Source organism: Balearica regulorum, chromosome 2 (genome assembly GCF_011004875.1).
Source record: "Balearica regulorum gibbericeps isolate bBalReg1 chromosome 2, bBalReg1.pri, whole genome shotgun sequence".
In the NCBI taxonomy this organism is placed as follows: Eukaryota; Metazoa; Chordata; class Aves; order Gruiformes; family Gruidae; genus Balearica; species Balearica regulorum.
The window spans coordinates 134227745-134241972 of record NC_046185.1 but is presented as its reverse complement, the minus strand read 5'-3'; the positions used below and the strand labels follow the sequence as shown (position 1 = coordinate 134241972).

At 37.1% G+C, this 14228-nt stretch overlaps 1 long non-coding RNA gene across 2 annotated transcripts; it reads right to left on the bottom strand.

Annotated features, from left to right (window-relative positions):
* Nucleotides 1-1880: 1880 nt before the first annotated feature.
* Nucleotides 1881-12097, bottom strand: LOC142600565 (uncharacterized). Of its 2 annotated transcripts, none has more exons than XR_012834123.1 (3): nucleotides 11517-12097; nucleotides 11165-11333; nucleotides 1881-2390 (listed from the first exon to the last, which is right to left on the bottom strand). It is a non-coding gene; the product is annotated as an uncharacterized LOC142600565 (long non-coding RNA). The 2 variants fall into 2 exon arrangements; XR_012834124.1 differs by lacking the exon at nucleotides 1881-2390 and adding an exon at nucleotides 8089-8284.
* Nucleotides 12098-14228: the final 2131 nt, after the last annotated feature.

Genomic DNA, 14228 nt, shown 5'->3' with positions numbered 1-14228 from the left:
CTAACAGGTAGAGAAAAACAAGGTAACAAATAATGGCATCATTCTGGTCCTGAGAAAGAAACTTTGTCAAATAAAAGGCTGGTGATGCTTCTGCATATTTCTTATTTAGCCATCCTCCTAGTAAGAATGCACAGGATTTACACGCTTAAGTTTTGTTTTGATGATCTGTATTCCCTGGAATCATACAACCTTCTGAATAGTTCATAAGATTATTGTAAAAATTCGTCTAGTGCAGTTTTATGTCTAAGCTTTTGCATTTGCAAAACCTTGACTTCAGCATTTGTGTTTGTTGTTTCTTATGTTTGATTTGAATTTAAAAAAGAAAAAATGCAAAGTCTGTTTTTCCTTATTTGAAACAGACTCAAACCCATACATATCAAAAATGGTGGGTCTAAGACCTGAGGAAGCTTTGGGATGGGGATCCTTTGAAAAATTGATATTTAATCAAGTGACTTGTCAAATTCTCAGGAAAAATCTGGGTAGAGAACTCAATTTATTCGGAGAAAAAGGTTCAGTTCAAATACATGAGTGACAACCTACAACAAAGAATGCTTGGAAGAGTGATTGCACTCTGTAGCATGCATTTACTTGGCAGAATAAAAAGCAATCATACATTTCTGAGGACCAGCACAAGGAGTGAAGCATTGAAGTACACTTGTAAGTGAACAGTCCTGCAAAATACTGTGTACTTTCAATTCTCAAAAAAATTAGTGGGAACTGAATGTAGGTTTGAACCTTTGTAAAACTAACACCTTTTTTTCTAAAGGATAGGATTCATTTTTCTTTCCTTTTCCTTTTTCTTTTCCCTAAGGGGATTTCAGAAATCTGTTCTAGCAGTATATTACCCAGCATATTATACAATGTGTGGATGGCACTTACCTGGAATCTGAGACCTTACTTTGCTCCAGATTTCCCAAATGACCTTAAACAAGTCAAATTTTTTTAAATTTTTTTTTTTAAGAAACTAAAACCTTTTGAAGGTCAGACCTTAATCTCTGTTCTCTATTTTCTCTACCATTTTTTTGACATGTAAAGTGGAGATACCAAGACTTTTCTATCTTACAGATTATACGAAAAAAGAAATTAAAAATTTAATGCAGTCAGATACTGAAGGGTTTTTTTATAAGACTGTTAATGAAGCATTATACATGTAGTCTGCATATTTGTTCTTGCTGGGAAAAGATGATGAAATTATACAAACTATAATTACAGACTTGTCAGTCTCTGTCTTTGAAAGCAAGACACCGCCCATAAATTGAGTTAAGATACTAACTTGGAATTTAATGTATGATAGCCACTAAAAAATTAGGCTACTTTTAATTGTCGTAACAAACCTGTTTAATCAGATCATTTTGAAAGATCTAAAATGCACTATAGGTCATTGTAAATGGAAGATTGAGAATATACATGCAGACATGAAAGAGTTCATATAGCTCCCTGTTATCATGGTCCCAACAGAACAAAGTATTTTCTGCCAGACAGGCTATGGAAAACAGACATTTCGGGTGTGTGCAACTGGGAGTGATTTTCCTCTGGAATTAATATATACATGGAAAAGTAAGAACTATGCACAGACTTTCACATACTTAGACATGAATATACAAAAGTACACATAGGTATATGTATCCAGTTTCTATAGATTGAGAAAAGCTTAAAAAACCAAACCAAAACAAACAAAAAAACCCCATAAAAGATTAGAAAATGACAGGCAAATTAAGAAGATATAATTTCACAGTTCTGGGAAAATGAGCTATGGCTTATTATTTTGAAGGCTTGAGTTTGACAGTAATGATTCTGTAATAGAAATAACCTCAGTAGTTCTGTTTCTTGGCATATTACCTAGGACAGAATAATTCTGGAATCTGCAGTTTGTGGCAGCATTTTCTGATTTTTATTTAGCATAAATTCAGAATTCATTTAGAGTTTACATACTAAAAGAACAGGGCCATCATGTGCACATGCATAAACATATGACATATGTATGTATGTATGTATGTGATACTTAACTCAGCAAGTGGAAAATGTGCTGCTGTTGATCCCTCACTTCATAGCTGTGAGCCATGCTACAGATTATTTATTAATTTTTCTTGGTGACTGTGATACAGGACACATGTTCTTGCCCTAAGAGCCCATCCTTGAATGGTAAAAGAGTAATTACTGCCTATCAGAAATAAGGATTTCTGATTCTAGTGACACAAAACGCGTACTCTTACACACACCAGCACTTCACCAGCATTATACAGAAAATATAATCCTGTTGTACCTCTCAAATTGTCAATCCTTTAACTCTAGACAGTGGCTTTAAGCCTCTAATATGTCAATCTCTGATGCGTCTTTATCAAATACAGGGTTTCTGTATTTCATAAGCCTGGTTTTGTGTCTGAAATAAACTGCAAAACATAATGGCAGGCACCAATTTATTGAACAGACGTGGGTGAGGAAGAACAATCTAGAACAATCAACAGAATAAAAACATTAGTAGAATGACCTATCATGATATGAACATTCAGCTGCATGATTAGTCATTAGAGTTTAAAATACATACTCAGGAATGAAGAATCATATTCTTTTATTATGAAGTTGTGCTGGTTTCTTCAATTAGGAGAACATAATGGTATCTCTATTGAAGCTGTAAGGAATATTCACTCCAGTATATCAAAGAGAATTTCCTCTAATGTGTTCTGATGTAGAAGATAAATATCTAAAAGTCTAGCTTAAATTTAAAACTCCTGTATGACTTGTCCAGGGGTAATTTCATTTGCAAATGGATGTGGGAGGGTATGTACCTAGTGAAAGAGAATAGGGTGGTAAGATTAAGCAAGGAAAAAGCAGAGAAGGCCGCTCACAACATGTGCATGGGAGCTGAAGACAAGCTTATTGTTATGGGTGTTGCTGTCAATAAATGACAGCTTGTACTGGAGCATCACTTTTTGCTTCTTCAAACATGACTTGACAGGGAAATTACATTATATATTAGTATATTAATACTGCATGCTACTGTCATCCAGCCTGTCTCCCAAAACCTAGAATTTCACTTTCTCACATGGCAGACATCTTTTGGTTGCTTTGGTCACACATCATATTCTTCCATCACGACAGTTTCTTTGGGAACCTGGGAACAGTAAAGCTACTGGACATGCAGAGAGAACAGAACTTGTAGTGAGAGGAAGAATGTAAAATATGTTTGAGATGTTTCCCAATGGGAAAAATAAGAGGTGGAAGGATGAAAGTCACCAAAATACAGAGAAACTCTGGGGCTAAGCAGAAGGAGCCTCACAGTCAGCTTTTCTCTGTACTTGACATTTTGTTTCATATTTGATGCTTTTTTCTGTCTCATATTTTCCATTAATTATAATTTTAATTTGTGTCACACTGGGCCTTTTTAATTAGTTGACTCAATGGAGAGATCCGTTTATCTCTGATTTCAACCTTTCTAACCTTTCAACCTCTCTAACAAGAAGAAATATGTTAATTATGCAAAAACGTGAAATATTGAAAAGGTCACAGAAACCTACAGAAGAGTGAGATGTAAATTATACATCTTGGGACAGATGTGTATGCATGTCGATCTATCTGTATTCACTCAAATGCCAAGCTTATCTTAGCCTTCTTCAGGCATGCACTTTACAGACTTCCATGTCGCTCTTCAGCTAAGTTCTCTAGCTCTTTTCTGGTCATTGCTACTTCCAGTTTCCTTTGCATCAGTCTGACTTTTCAGCCTTTTTCTAGGCTACGTGGTAGGCTATACAATAGGGAAGAAACCACTGCATAAAGCTGCTAGAGAGTGATGTGAAATCTGGAAACGTTCCTCTGCAAGTGGGGCAACAGAAAAGGCATGAAAGATGCCCCGATCCTGTGCTGTGTGGGAAAGTAGGGATGGAGATGAAGGCATGGGTCTACCACCCAGGAGGTGAGGCTTGACAGGTCTGCCCTGTCCTGTGTCTGCCATGGGTTCTCCCTTCTTGGCTCCTGGTTGTTTTAAGTCAGATGGGGAGTGCCACCTACTGGGTGATCTTCTGAAAGTAAGTCATTAGCTTATGATTTAAGATAATTGTAACAGGAATTTATACAGAGCAAAAACACAGCAAGGGCCTAAAACTAATGAACCAACTACTCAGACTCGGTGAGAAGGACAAATTGCACTTAAAGTAGCTCCCCTACAGTTTCATGACCAGCTTGCTGCCACTTTCAGTAATCCTTTTCTGGCATGCTAGTCAAAAATCTGTAGAGCTGATCATAACTTGCCATCTTTATGTGTAATGAAGCTTTTCAGAGGCAGCATGCAGAACCTACTTGACTGCTAAATCTCTCATGGATCTTAGGGTTTCATTCTAAGGTGCGATACTGTTGTCTTTATACACAAAGGAAAAGAAAGAACTGTCCATCAGCTGTTGACAAGGTCCCACACCTACACATATTAAAGTCAATAACAAAATATTCTGAGTCCTCCTGGAGATCCTGAAGGAATTTCCTATGGTTCACCCAGTATAACTGTGAATAGCCAATAGATGAGATGGATCAAAATTCTCTGAGCAGTGTGTTTTAAATGCGCACACATATCACTCTGGTAATCCTGACTGCAGGATTCCTAAAGTGGGGAGACTCACAGCACAGGCCAAGCAAGGCAGACTTTTGTCTTGGCCAGGGACATCAGAGAAGATTAATTTTATAAATTGCTTTCGGTTTTCTTAGCTATTTAGTCTCTTAGATATGCCTCAGAAAGTTGGCCTAAGGAAGTTTAAGGAATAATTTTATGTCTAGAAAATGTTGCAAACTGCATATAGAAACTGTATTTCTATTGCTTTCCCTGTTATGGGAGATGTTCTAAACTAAGGTGAATGTATAAAAATGTGGTGCTCTACAACCAGATTTGGGCATCATGTACAGCACATCATCTGTCTGAGAGAAGAACAACTATGATTTCCAAACAAAAATATTATGCTTGGTTAGTTGATCAAGTTCACGTTACACAATATGTCAATCTTTGTCTGCAGTTATTTGGGGGAAAAAATGAAAACAAAATGCCAAAAATACCTAATATTGAAACAAAAGAGGAAGAACTGAAGTCAGAGCTAAACACTAAAAGAGTCATAAAATCTCAGAGTTTCAGCACCTGATGATGGATCTCAATGGGCTGCCCAGGAAAACACAGCAGGGTCTATAGTGAATGTCTTGGCTTCAGAACCAGAAAGAAGGCTGCCCAGGGAAAGTCAGTCAGGGTCCAGCTCCTGAGTATTGCCAAAATACACATTGGAAAGGTGGAGGTGATCACTTAATTAAATGCAACAACAGTGCCATCACTTCCCACTCTGACTACCTCCTGATAAAAGAAAATGGTCTAAAACAGGGCAAAGTGGTCCTGTGAGAGCCAACTGGAGTAAATTAATCAACTTCTGTGTGAAAACACCAGCAAAGGACACAATGTGACTGCAGCAAAGGGTAAGCAGTAGAAGAATCACGCATACTGGCATTAGTTTGGGTTTTTAAGATGATGGTCAATGACCGAACAACACAAAGGTTTCAGTTCAGTGGCTGTCTGTGGCCAAATAAAAGAAGGAGGATATCATGCTGAGAGGATTTTGAAGGGACTACCTACAAGAAGATGGAGTGGAATTGAGAAGGTGGAGCCAAGCTGTTCGTAGCAATGCATGGGGGGGAAGATGAGAGACAATGGGCATAAATTGAGACAACAAAAGTTCAGACTAGATATAAGGAAAAACTTTCACCACAAGGACAGACAGGCAGTTGAAACAGGTTGCCAGATTATGAGGAGGGTATGCTGTCTCCATCCTTTGTTTTCAAGACCACGATAAAGCCCAGAGCAACCTGGTCTGCCCTCATAGCTGCTGTGAGCAGGAAGTTGGACTATGCCTCCTGAGTTTTCTTTCCAGAAGAATTTTTTGAGAGTCTATGATTATATTATACTGTGAAAGTAAATAGCTGAAAAATTATTTAGACTGATAGAAATCTATGTGAGAAGAAAATGGTTTAAAAATTGATTGGCAGAAGAATTATGATGAGAAAAACAAAAAGAGCCCAGTAAAATTAAATTATATAAAGAACATACAAGCATTCAAATACCTCAGCTGATGGGTAGTGACCATGAACAACAATGTTAGTTTAGACGTTAGTGGTCAGGGTGAATAGAATGAGAAGCTGGAAAATCCCCACAACAGGAATACACTAAATAAACTACAATGTCAAGTGAACTAGACAACAATTAAGCAAGTCACAAAGTACATGTCAAATTGGTGGCCAGCAAGGATGGCAGAAGAATGACTACTGCATAGAATGAAAATGGGATTTCTTGGGAGAGTTCTGCATAAAAGTGCATATATGCAGAGAAATTATAATCACAGTCTCAGAAACATCTCTCATAGAAAAGCTGTGTGGAATGAAAAATTGCATCATGGCAAAAACCCCCTCCAATTTCTAAAAGTTTAAAGAAATCACAGAAGAGAACAGAAATAACTGAAAGAAATAGTGGTCAACTTGAAGGTAACAAATGAGATCTGCTGACTCCAAAACCAGAATAATAAGACTACTTAATTTCATAGATCTGCATAACACTTGAAAAAAAGAAAACAGAATGCAATAATAGTCTCATTAAAAATAATAGTCACTGATGTAAATCAACCCAGAATTTCACCCCTGGGTTTTGTTCCAAAAAGCTGATAATCTTGAGATGCACTCTAGGAGGACTATCTTTTTGTAAGTAGTCCTGCCCTTGGTGTTATACTAATAAATGCTATGTGGACATGCAGCTCTAGGCTGAGTAAAACTGATGATGATGCAAAGTGAAAAAACATAAACAAAACACAGATATGAAATTGCTCCATTTTACCTGCTATTATAAATATTTTCAAAGGGTTGCATTGTCATGCTAGTGCAAATACATGTTCTTGCATTTAATACCCAGCTCATCAATTGTAATAATAATAATTTTCATCTTGTACATCTCCACTTAGCTTTTCCATCTTTTGTCTTAGATGTTTCATATATTCGGGCTTTTTTTTTTTTTTTTTTAAATTTTCTCTTCCCATCATTCATCTCTGGTCATTTTTAAGGCAACATTTTTCTTTGAAGCTGGTCAGGAAGCATGGTTCTGCTTCCACATAAAAAAAAATTATTACTTTTTAAGAATCACAAATCAAGATTAAATTCTGAAAGCTGATTATTTATTTTTTTTTAATGGGAGTCTAGAAGCAATGGGAAGTCTATAATGTTTAAAAAAGCAAAACATTCTAAGGGCTGAGTCCATGTTTCTGAAGCCAGCTATGTTGCCTGGGCTCCTCCGTGGGTGGGTGTTTGGGCAGTGAGATCCCAGGGGCTCTGAGCTTCCCAGTCCTTTCACACGCTGCATTGCAGTGGCCTGGAAGTACTGAGCTCTTGGGACTCAGGAACCAGCAAATTTCTGAAGAACCAATTGATGAAAACTCCAGGATCCTGATGCCTAGCTCAGCTGCCAAGGTATAAAACCCACTTTGTAAAAAAGCCAAACAAGTGTCTACAGAGATCAACATCCCCCAGAATATTTCCATTTTCAGCAGATTAGTTTTCTCCAACAGAAAGTGTCCAGTTGTCGTTCTCACCTTATTTGCATTTCTGCACAACAGGCCTGCATATACAAAATACAGCGCTTCATCATGGCTCCAGCTTCCAGCTTCACTGACCATACATTGACCTCTTTCCAGCGCCACATCTGCACTTGCTTTTCTAGGCAGTTTGGAAACTGCATAGCATACATGAACCTTTCTGGTTTCTGCAATAGTCCTTGATCTAGATGCTTTGGGTTTTGTGCTAATATAAGGAAATATGAGCTTTTCCCTGTCAAAACATTGTGAAGCAAGCACTCAGTAATCACGTTGACAGCTTGCTCTTCCCAAGAAATTCTTTGGGCAGGACATTAGCTGATGTTATATATCACAGCAAAGGATGTCATGCCCAGTGGTGCTTGGTGAGAGTTTGACATCAAATAAAATGAAAGACAAAAAAATCCAACACCACCTACACCACCCCCCACACCACCCCCCCCGAAAACAAAAGTGCAGTTTAAGAACTAGAAAAGAGCTGTTCGGTTTTCTTGTGTAGTCACCATATGTTTGTTCCTCAGCAGTAGAGTAATAAGTCTCCTCTTGGAATAGAGAAGTTATGGCCTCGTATTAAAGAACTGTGTTTTTCCCCTTGGTTTAGCAAAAAACGAAAGGTTTTTATTGATGTTAAAGTTTCAAGATGGTTCTGAACCTGGTTGATAAGAAACTGTAACATATCAAACCATTGAAACCTAAAAGAGACAAGAAGGAAAGGTTATAACTGAGGTAGACAGGGAACCGAAAAGCTGAATACAAAAATGTGGGAGAGATGTGAAAGTTCTGGGGAGATCGGCTGGTTATTTATGAGTGGTCATCTGCTCTCAGAAATATGCATAATGTGAAAAGAGCCTACATTATTGCTCCTGATTCTCATATTTTTACACTCCAATCTGACAGTTGCATATAGGACATCTAATTATGAAATACCTGTTGATACATTTGTTGTCTTCTGTTTGGTTAGCAGTGATACGGCTGGAACAATCTTCTCAGTGGCTTCAGTCTCATGCCCCTTTTATGACATGGGAAGTTATACTGCTTGATTTGAGACAAATCTGTTCTGACACGGCAGCCCAGCCTTGAAATAATACTTCATTATATGGCTTCAGATATTTTACAGTGGGTTTTTTTGACTAATGCTCCCATGCAAGACTAAGTGCAGTTGTAGAAAAAACATGTCTTCTAATTATTCTAATTATTTTGCAATATTTTAAATTCTGATATTTTTTTAAATTTAATGAAATGATCTTGTACTGTTTTCATCATGCTAACAAAAGCTCAGTCTTAGAGAAAAGTGATACCACTTAATTTCTTCAGAGTTTTCATTATAGTCTCTAGTCCTTGGGGCTCTGGAGACAGAGAATAAAAACACTTACATTTGTTTCATGACTCTGTCGCTAACATTAAAATGTGCCATAGTCAGTTCAGGGCTTCAGTATTTACATCTAGAAAATAGAGAGCATGTGTACTTGCCTTTATAAAATATGTGAACATCTAAAGTAATCAAATTTCAACAAGCTTAAGAGTAGAAGGTTCCCCTTGGGATTTACTTCATGGTAAAATCGTGCTCCAGTTACAGTTTTCATTTTTTATATTTGCCTACATCTTGCTTTGCTCAGTTTTATTCACTTGCATTATTCCAAGCTGACCCAAAATTTGCTTGTAGTTCACTTTTAATTTTAAGTAAATTTTAAACTGCCAAACCCCAAAATTATATATATCATTTGGATTTTCCCAGTAAAAATCTGAACACCTGCAGAAACCAAATTTTCGTTTAAAGCATAATATGGATTCCCACAAACCAGTCTTTGGTGTCATATTTTGATGGAAAAATCTAGACAACCATTAATATCACTAGATGTCACTAAACCGTCATTTCCTTTTCAAAGATTCTGCTTAATTGTTTTCCATTTGGTAAGACATTTATGCTTCATTAGTTTAAATTTCATCTCCAGATATGACTTTGTGTTCTACAATTGCTTTGCTTATCACCTACGTTGCATGCAAACCATTGTGCTGTACGTTTCAGTGCGGGGGAGCTTTTCTGGTCATTGCGTGTAACTGGGGCGGGGGGCAGCTAAAGCCTTCTTGTGGTTTTGTCTTTATAAAGTATTCTGTTTCACATACTCCAAGTAACATAAGAACCTCCATTTGTGGTAGCTTAATGTGCTTTTTTAAACTAAAATGCTGAAAACTCTCTCCCCATTGAGAATATGGAAAGAGACTATTCATACCTGGCTTTCCAGGAAACTTGCTTTAGGTTTCATATGTACCACACCACGTATTTTGCTGAAGCTTCTTAGAGGCAGCAGAAAATGAATGCGCAAGAGCAGAAAGGCAGCCATATCTATGCTTCTCATGTTCTAGTTTTCAACAAAAGCCAGACTGGCCCCTAAAGTCTGCTTTGAAGGGCGTACACCAGCTTACAGTTGTCTCTCCACATCAGCCTAAGAGGAAGAGAGGGCTATATATTCCAAAAAACTTCTACTTTGCGACTACCCAGGGAAGGTAAGGAACTATCCTGGCCCTGCCAAAACAGCCCAAGAATTCCAGCTGTGCCACTGTGCAAACACCTGGCAGGCTCTTCACGCACCCTGACAGCAGGGAGATCTCACCTCTGACTGGGAGACCAGTGCCACCAGTGACAGCAGAGTAACCAAAAGGGGAGCTCAGTGCAACGCAAGAGAGGTTCCAGCATCGCCTCTTATGTCCCCCGTTCCTGGGCTTCCAGTTATCTTATTCTATGTTGTCAATACCCAAATACCTTACTTTTGTGCCGTGCTCTACCACCACCAAAAATTTTGATGTGATCCAGAATACATGGTGGTGTCACAGCTGATTTAGAAATAAGCATCTGGCTTTAATGTCTCTCCCGCTAGCACAGAAAGTGTATTTGTTCTGTAGATAGTAGCTCAGCTTGCCTGAGCATAATCATTTTAATGCATCGCTTCTGCCTGAAGAACCTTGCCACCGTCCACTGATTTGTTATCTATGTAGCGTGGAGCATGCGTTCTCTACTTGATACTCACATAGCTGTGACTCTTACTAGTACCCAGAGGTCAGATTTGCCATGTTTCTTTTTGACCCCTGTTTTTCCTGTCTGTCTGTAGCATATATATACCTTTTTCAATAAAACCAAAACTGGCGAACTAATCATCTTTTACATAGCTTTAAGGTTTTCCCTTCCTGTTTAAGCTCTTAGTTATACCCTGGTTACAGAAACTTGGTCACCCTTTAAACTTCACATTTAAACTTAAAAATTCAGTCAATTCCAACTCTGTTTCCAAGGACCAAAACATTTACGTCACACACATAAATTAGCTTGTTTCAGACAGCACTGGCAACATTTGTAGTTCTTGGAAATTAAGCTTTTCCAAATATTTTAGCTCTCTAATGAGATTAATTCTGAGCATAGATAGACACCTATATTAGGTAATACATATGATACAGAGGACTTATAATAAAACACAGTCAAGTTCACTCAAAAACCTGGCTGGTGGTCACAGCTGTAGAGAAATATTTAAAAATCTGTTCCTTATTGTCTCTAAAACATCCCTGAAGAGAAGTCCACTTACTTTAATAGCTTCCAGATGTAATGTTAAGAATGGCGTTTCCATGAAGGAGGTCTATCTAATTTATAGCTTGAATATTTTCTTCTTGATGTTGTGATACTACACAGTGATGCAATGCTATAAAAGGTCAGGTACATTGAATTCCACGAGCTACTTGCAGAAAATGTGAGACCTGTGAAAATAATGCTTATGAGAAAAAAACACAGGAGCAGTTTTAACCCATCCTTTTTGATACCATGTGCTAGGATTCTTACTATTTTCAAAGACAGCTAGAAGAAAGTGCTAATACAATGAGATCTTTAATCTGAAATAGAAGCTATTATTTTAGACAGCATATGCAGGTAAAATAACACACCTCAATAAATGTAGCGCTGACCTTGGCATGAGTTTTCCCTTTGGTAAATTACTGGTTAGATGTCGTCTCATCCAAAAGCTTAATGAAGATTTTTTGCTTATGCCAAGTGGCAGATGCATGGGTTTCAGAGCAGAAGCACTCGTCTTTTTGTCTCTCAGAAGTTCCACATGGGCTCAGCATATTTTATGAAGAAAAAGGAATACATTTTTACAGATTTGTTATGAATACTGAACTCAAGCAAGCAAGATCTCATTACATCAGCAAAGTCCTCACCGCTGCTTTTTCTGCAAAGTTTTATCCATTTTATTGCTGGTTCCCCTTTTCTTTTAACAGCACCTTGGTAATAACAAAAAAGTTTCTGTATTGTTCTTTACAAAAAAAAAAAAGTAAAAGAAATATTAGAAGAATGACTAATCTTTTAAAAGCTATTCCTAAAAGAACAACAGATCATTTAGGATTAGGGATATTTTATTGCACTTTTGATGGAGAAAACAAGGCATACCAGGACAGTGTTTATACTGTTTAAGCAGTGTACTTATGCCTCAAATTACATTCCTCTGGGGAATCTATCTGTATCTATATTTTGTCTTTGCTCTGGTCCATCTCCATAGCAACATGTTTGTTCCTGTGGAGAATCTGGGTGAATAATTTCAAATTGAGCCTGAAATTTTTAAAACGAGGTTTCTGTTCTCTATAAAATAATTCTGGACAAAAGCAATTTTAAAAAACCTCAAAAAAATAAACATAATTTTGCCCTCGTTTCTTTTACCCTACTGTAGGCATGGTTAGCTCTGAACAATCCTTTGATCTTTCTTTCCCGTGATGTTCAGACTGGGAGCAGGCTTATCCACATGACTTCAGCAGCTGTTATAAAATCTGGTGGGGAATTTTTCATTCCAATTTGAACGGCTCGCTTACCGTATTCACTAATTATGTTGTTATATACACACATTCTAAGTTTTTACTCAGAAACTGGGGCCTTCACTTAAAAAAACCCCAACAAACAAAAATCTCATGAGGAGAGGGGGGAAGAAAACAAGGCAAGATGGCTTTAAAAGGATTTTCTGGATAATATAAGTTAATTTAGAGGTAGTCTTTAAATTATAGCCTGCTATATGAGCACTTCCTGCTCATATTTGTAGCTGTTCTCTCTTTCATCTCAGGGAAAGATTCTATGGCTGAGAAATATTTATTACTCCATGATAACAGTGTCATAAAATAGTTTTAAAAAAGATTAGTGCTCTTTAGCATAATGCTAAGGAAACAATTGTTTCTCCATTTCTTCAAATGTATGCATCCAGAGAAATAGCCAGAGGATATTTCCAGCAGAACCTACTGGAAAATAAAATAAATTTTAAAAAGTCAGAGGAAAAAAAAATCTAAGAAAAAATATCCCTAATTATATAATACGGCTTTTTATCATGAGTTTTCATAGACCAGTAGGTCTTTTAAGTCTAGTAGTAAAATGATCCAGCTAGTTTTTCACTCAAATAATTTCAGGAATTCTCATGGAATTGCCAAATTTGTCTGACCAAAGTCAGCTTTCCTGTATTGCACAATACAGCAAGACTGAAAATCTTGTGTATAAACTGGTATAAAAGGAAGGACCCTTGTTTTGTTTAATTGCTCAGGTGGTGTCAGCCTATTGAATCCAGCTCAGACAATGCTATTCATCTGATTTACTAGAATTACTGCTGTGAAGTTTGAACAATTCTGCAATATTTTAAGGCAGACCCAGCATCTGCATCATCTGGAGGTAATGAGGCTTTCATTCTCTATGCCAGCTATTCAAGTCTTATATCTGATACTCAAAAAGTTTTCACAGATGGTCCATTCCAACCTGTTCTTTTTCTCCTTCCCCTGGGTTTGTATTTTTTTAGGCATTTCCCATCTGCCTGCTTTAAGATCTTTAAATAGGTGGAATATTCTGGTGAAAGGAATGAATACTTTTATTCTGCCTCCAAATTCTTTCCCAATGATGCCACATGCACATTAGAGCTGGCACACCCATACTTTGAAAAGAAGCATAAAGAAGCAAAATACTGTTTTATATAACAGTGAGTCACTGCTGCATTTCAATCATAGCCAATAAAAGAGAAATGAAGTGTCAATGATTTAATTGGCAGTAATAGACAAAGGCTGTATAGAGACAGCATTATCTCTTTTAAACCACAAAAACATGTTCTTTTATGGGATAGGTGTCCTGCCATCAGCCAATGGAGACAGCTTGAAAAACCTAGATGGAGTAAGCAAATGGGGCATACAGTTATGGAAGTGGTTTCTGAATATCACTCAGAACAATATACTTGAACAATACAAAAATAACTGAGAAATAACTACTGAGTAAAGAAAGATGGTATAATTCATTTTGAATGAAATTATTGAAAGAAATACATTCCTATTCCACAAAGTAAAAAAAATATATATATTAAATTAGGCAGTATCTGTGATGATTTGTTGTTAATCATTGAACCAACCTTTCCTACTTCAGCTAGGAAAAAAAAGGAACATAGAAAAGGGTGGCAGCTTTGGAACCAAGACTGGATTTCTGTAAGAAAAAATCCCATGTGGCATGTGTGGCTTTTATTATTGCAATGTCTACACTGAACTAGTCGAGTGTCTTCAGATTTCAGATTGCAATCCACTTGATTTCAGTGGGAACTAGAGGGAAAATCAGCTGTTGTCCAAATCAGATATCTAAAATTGTGTTGC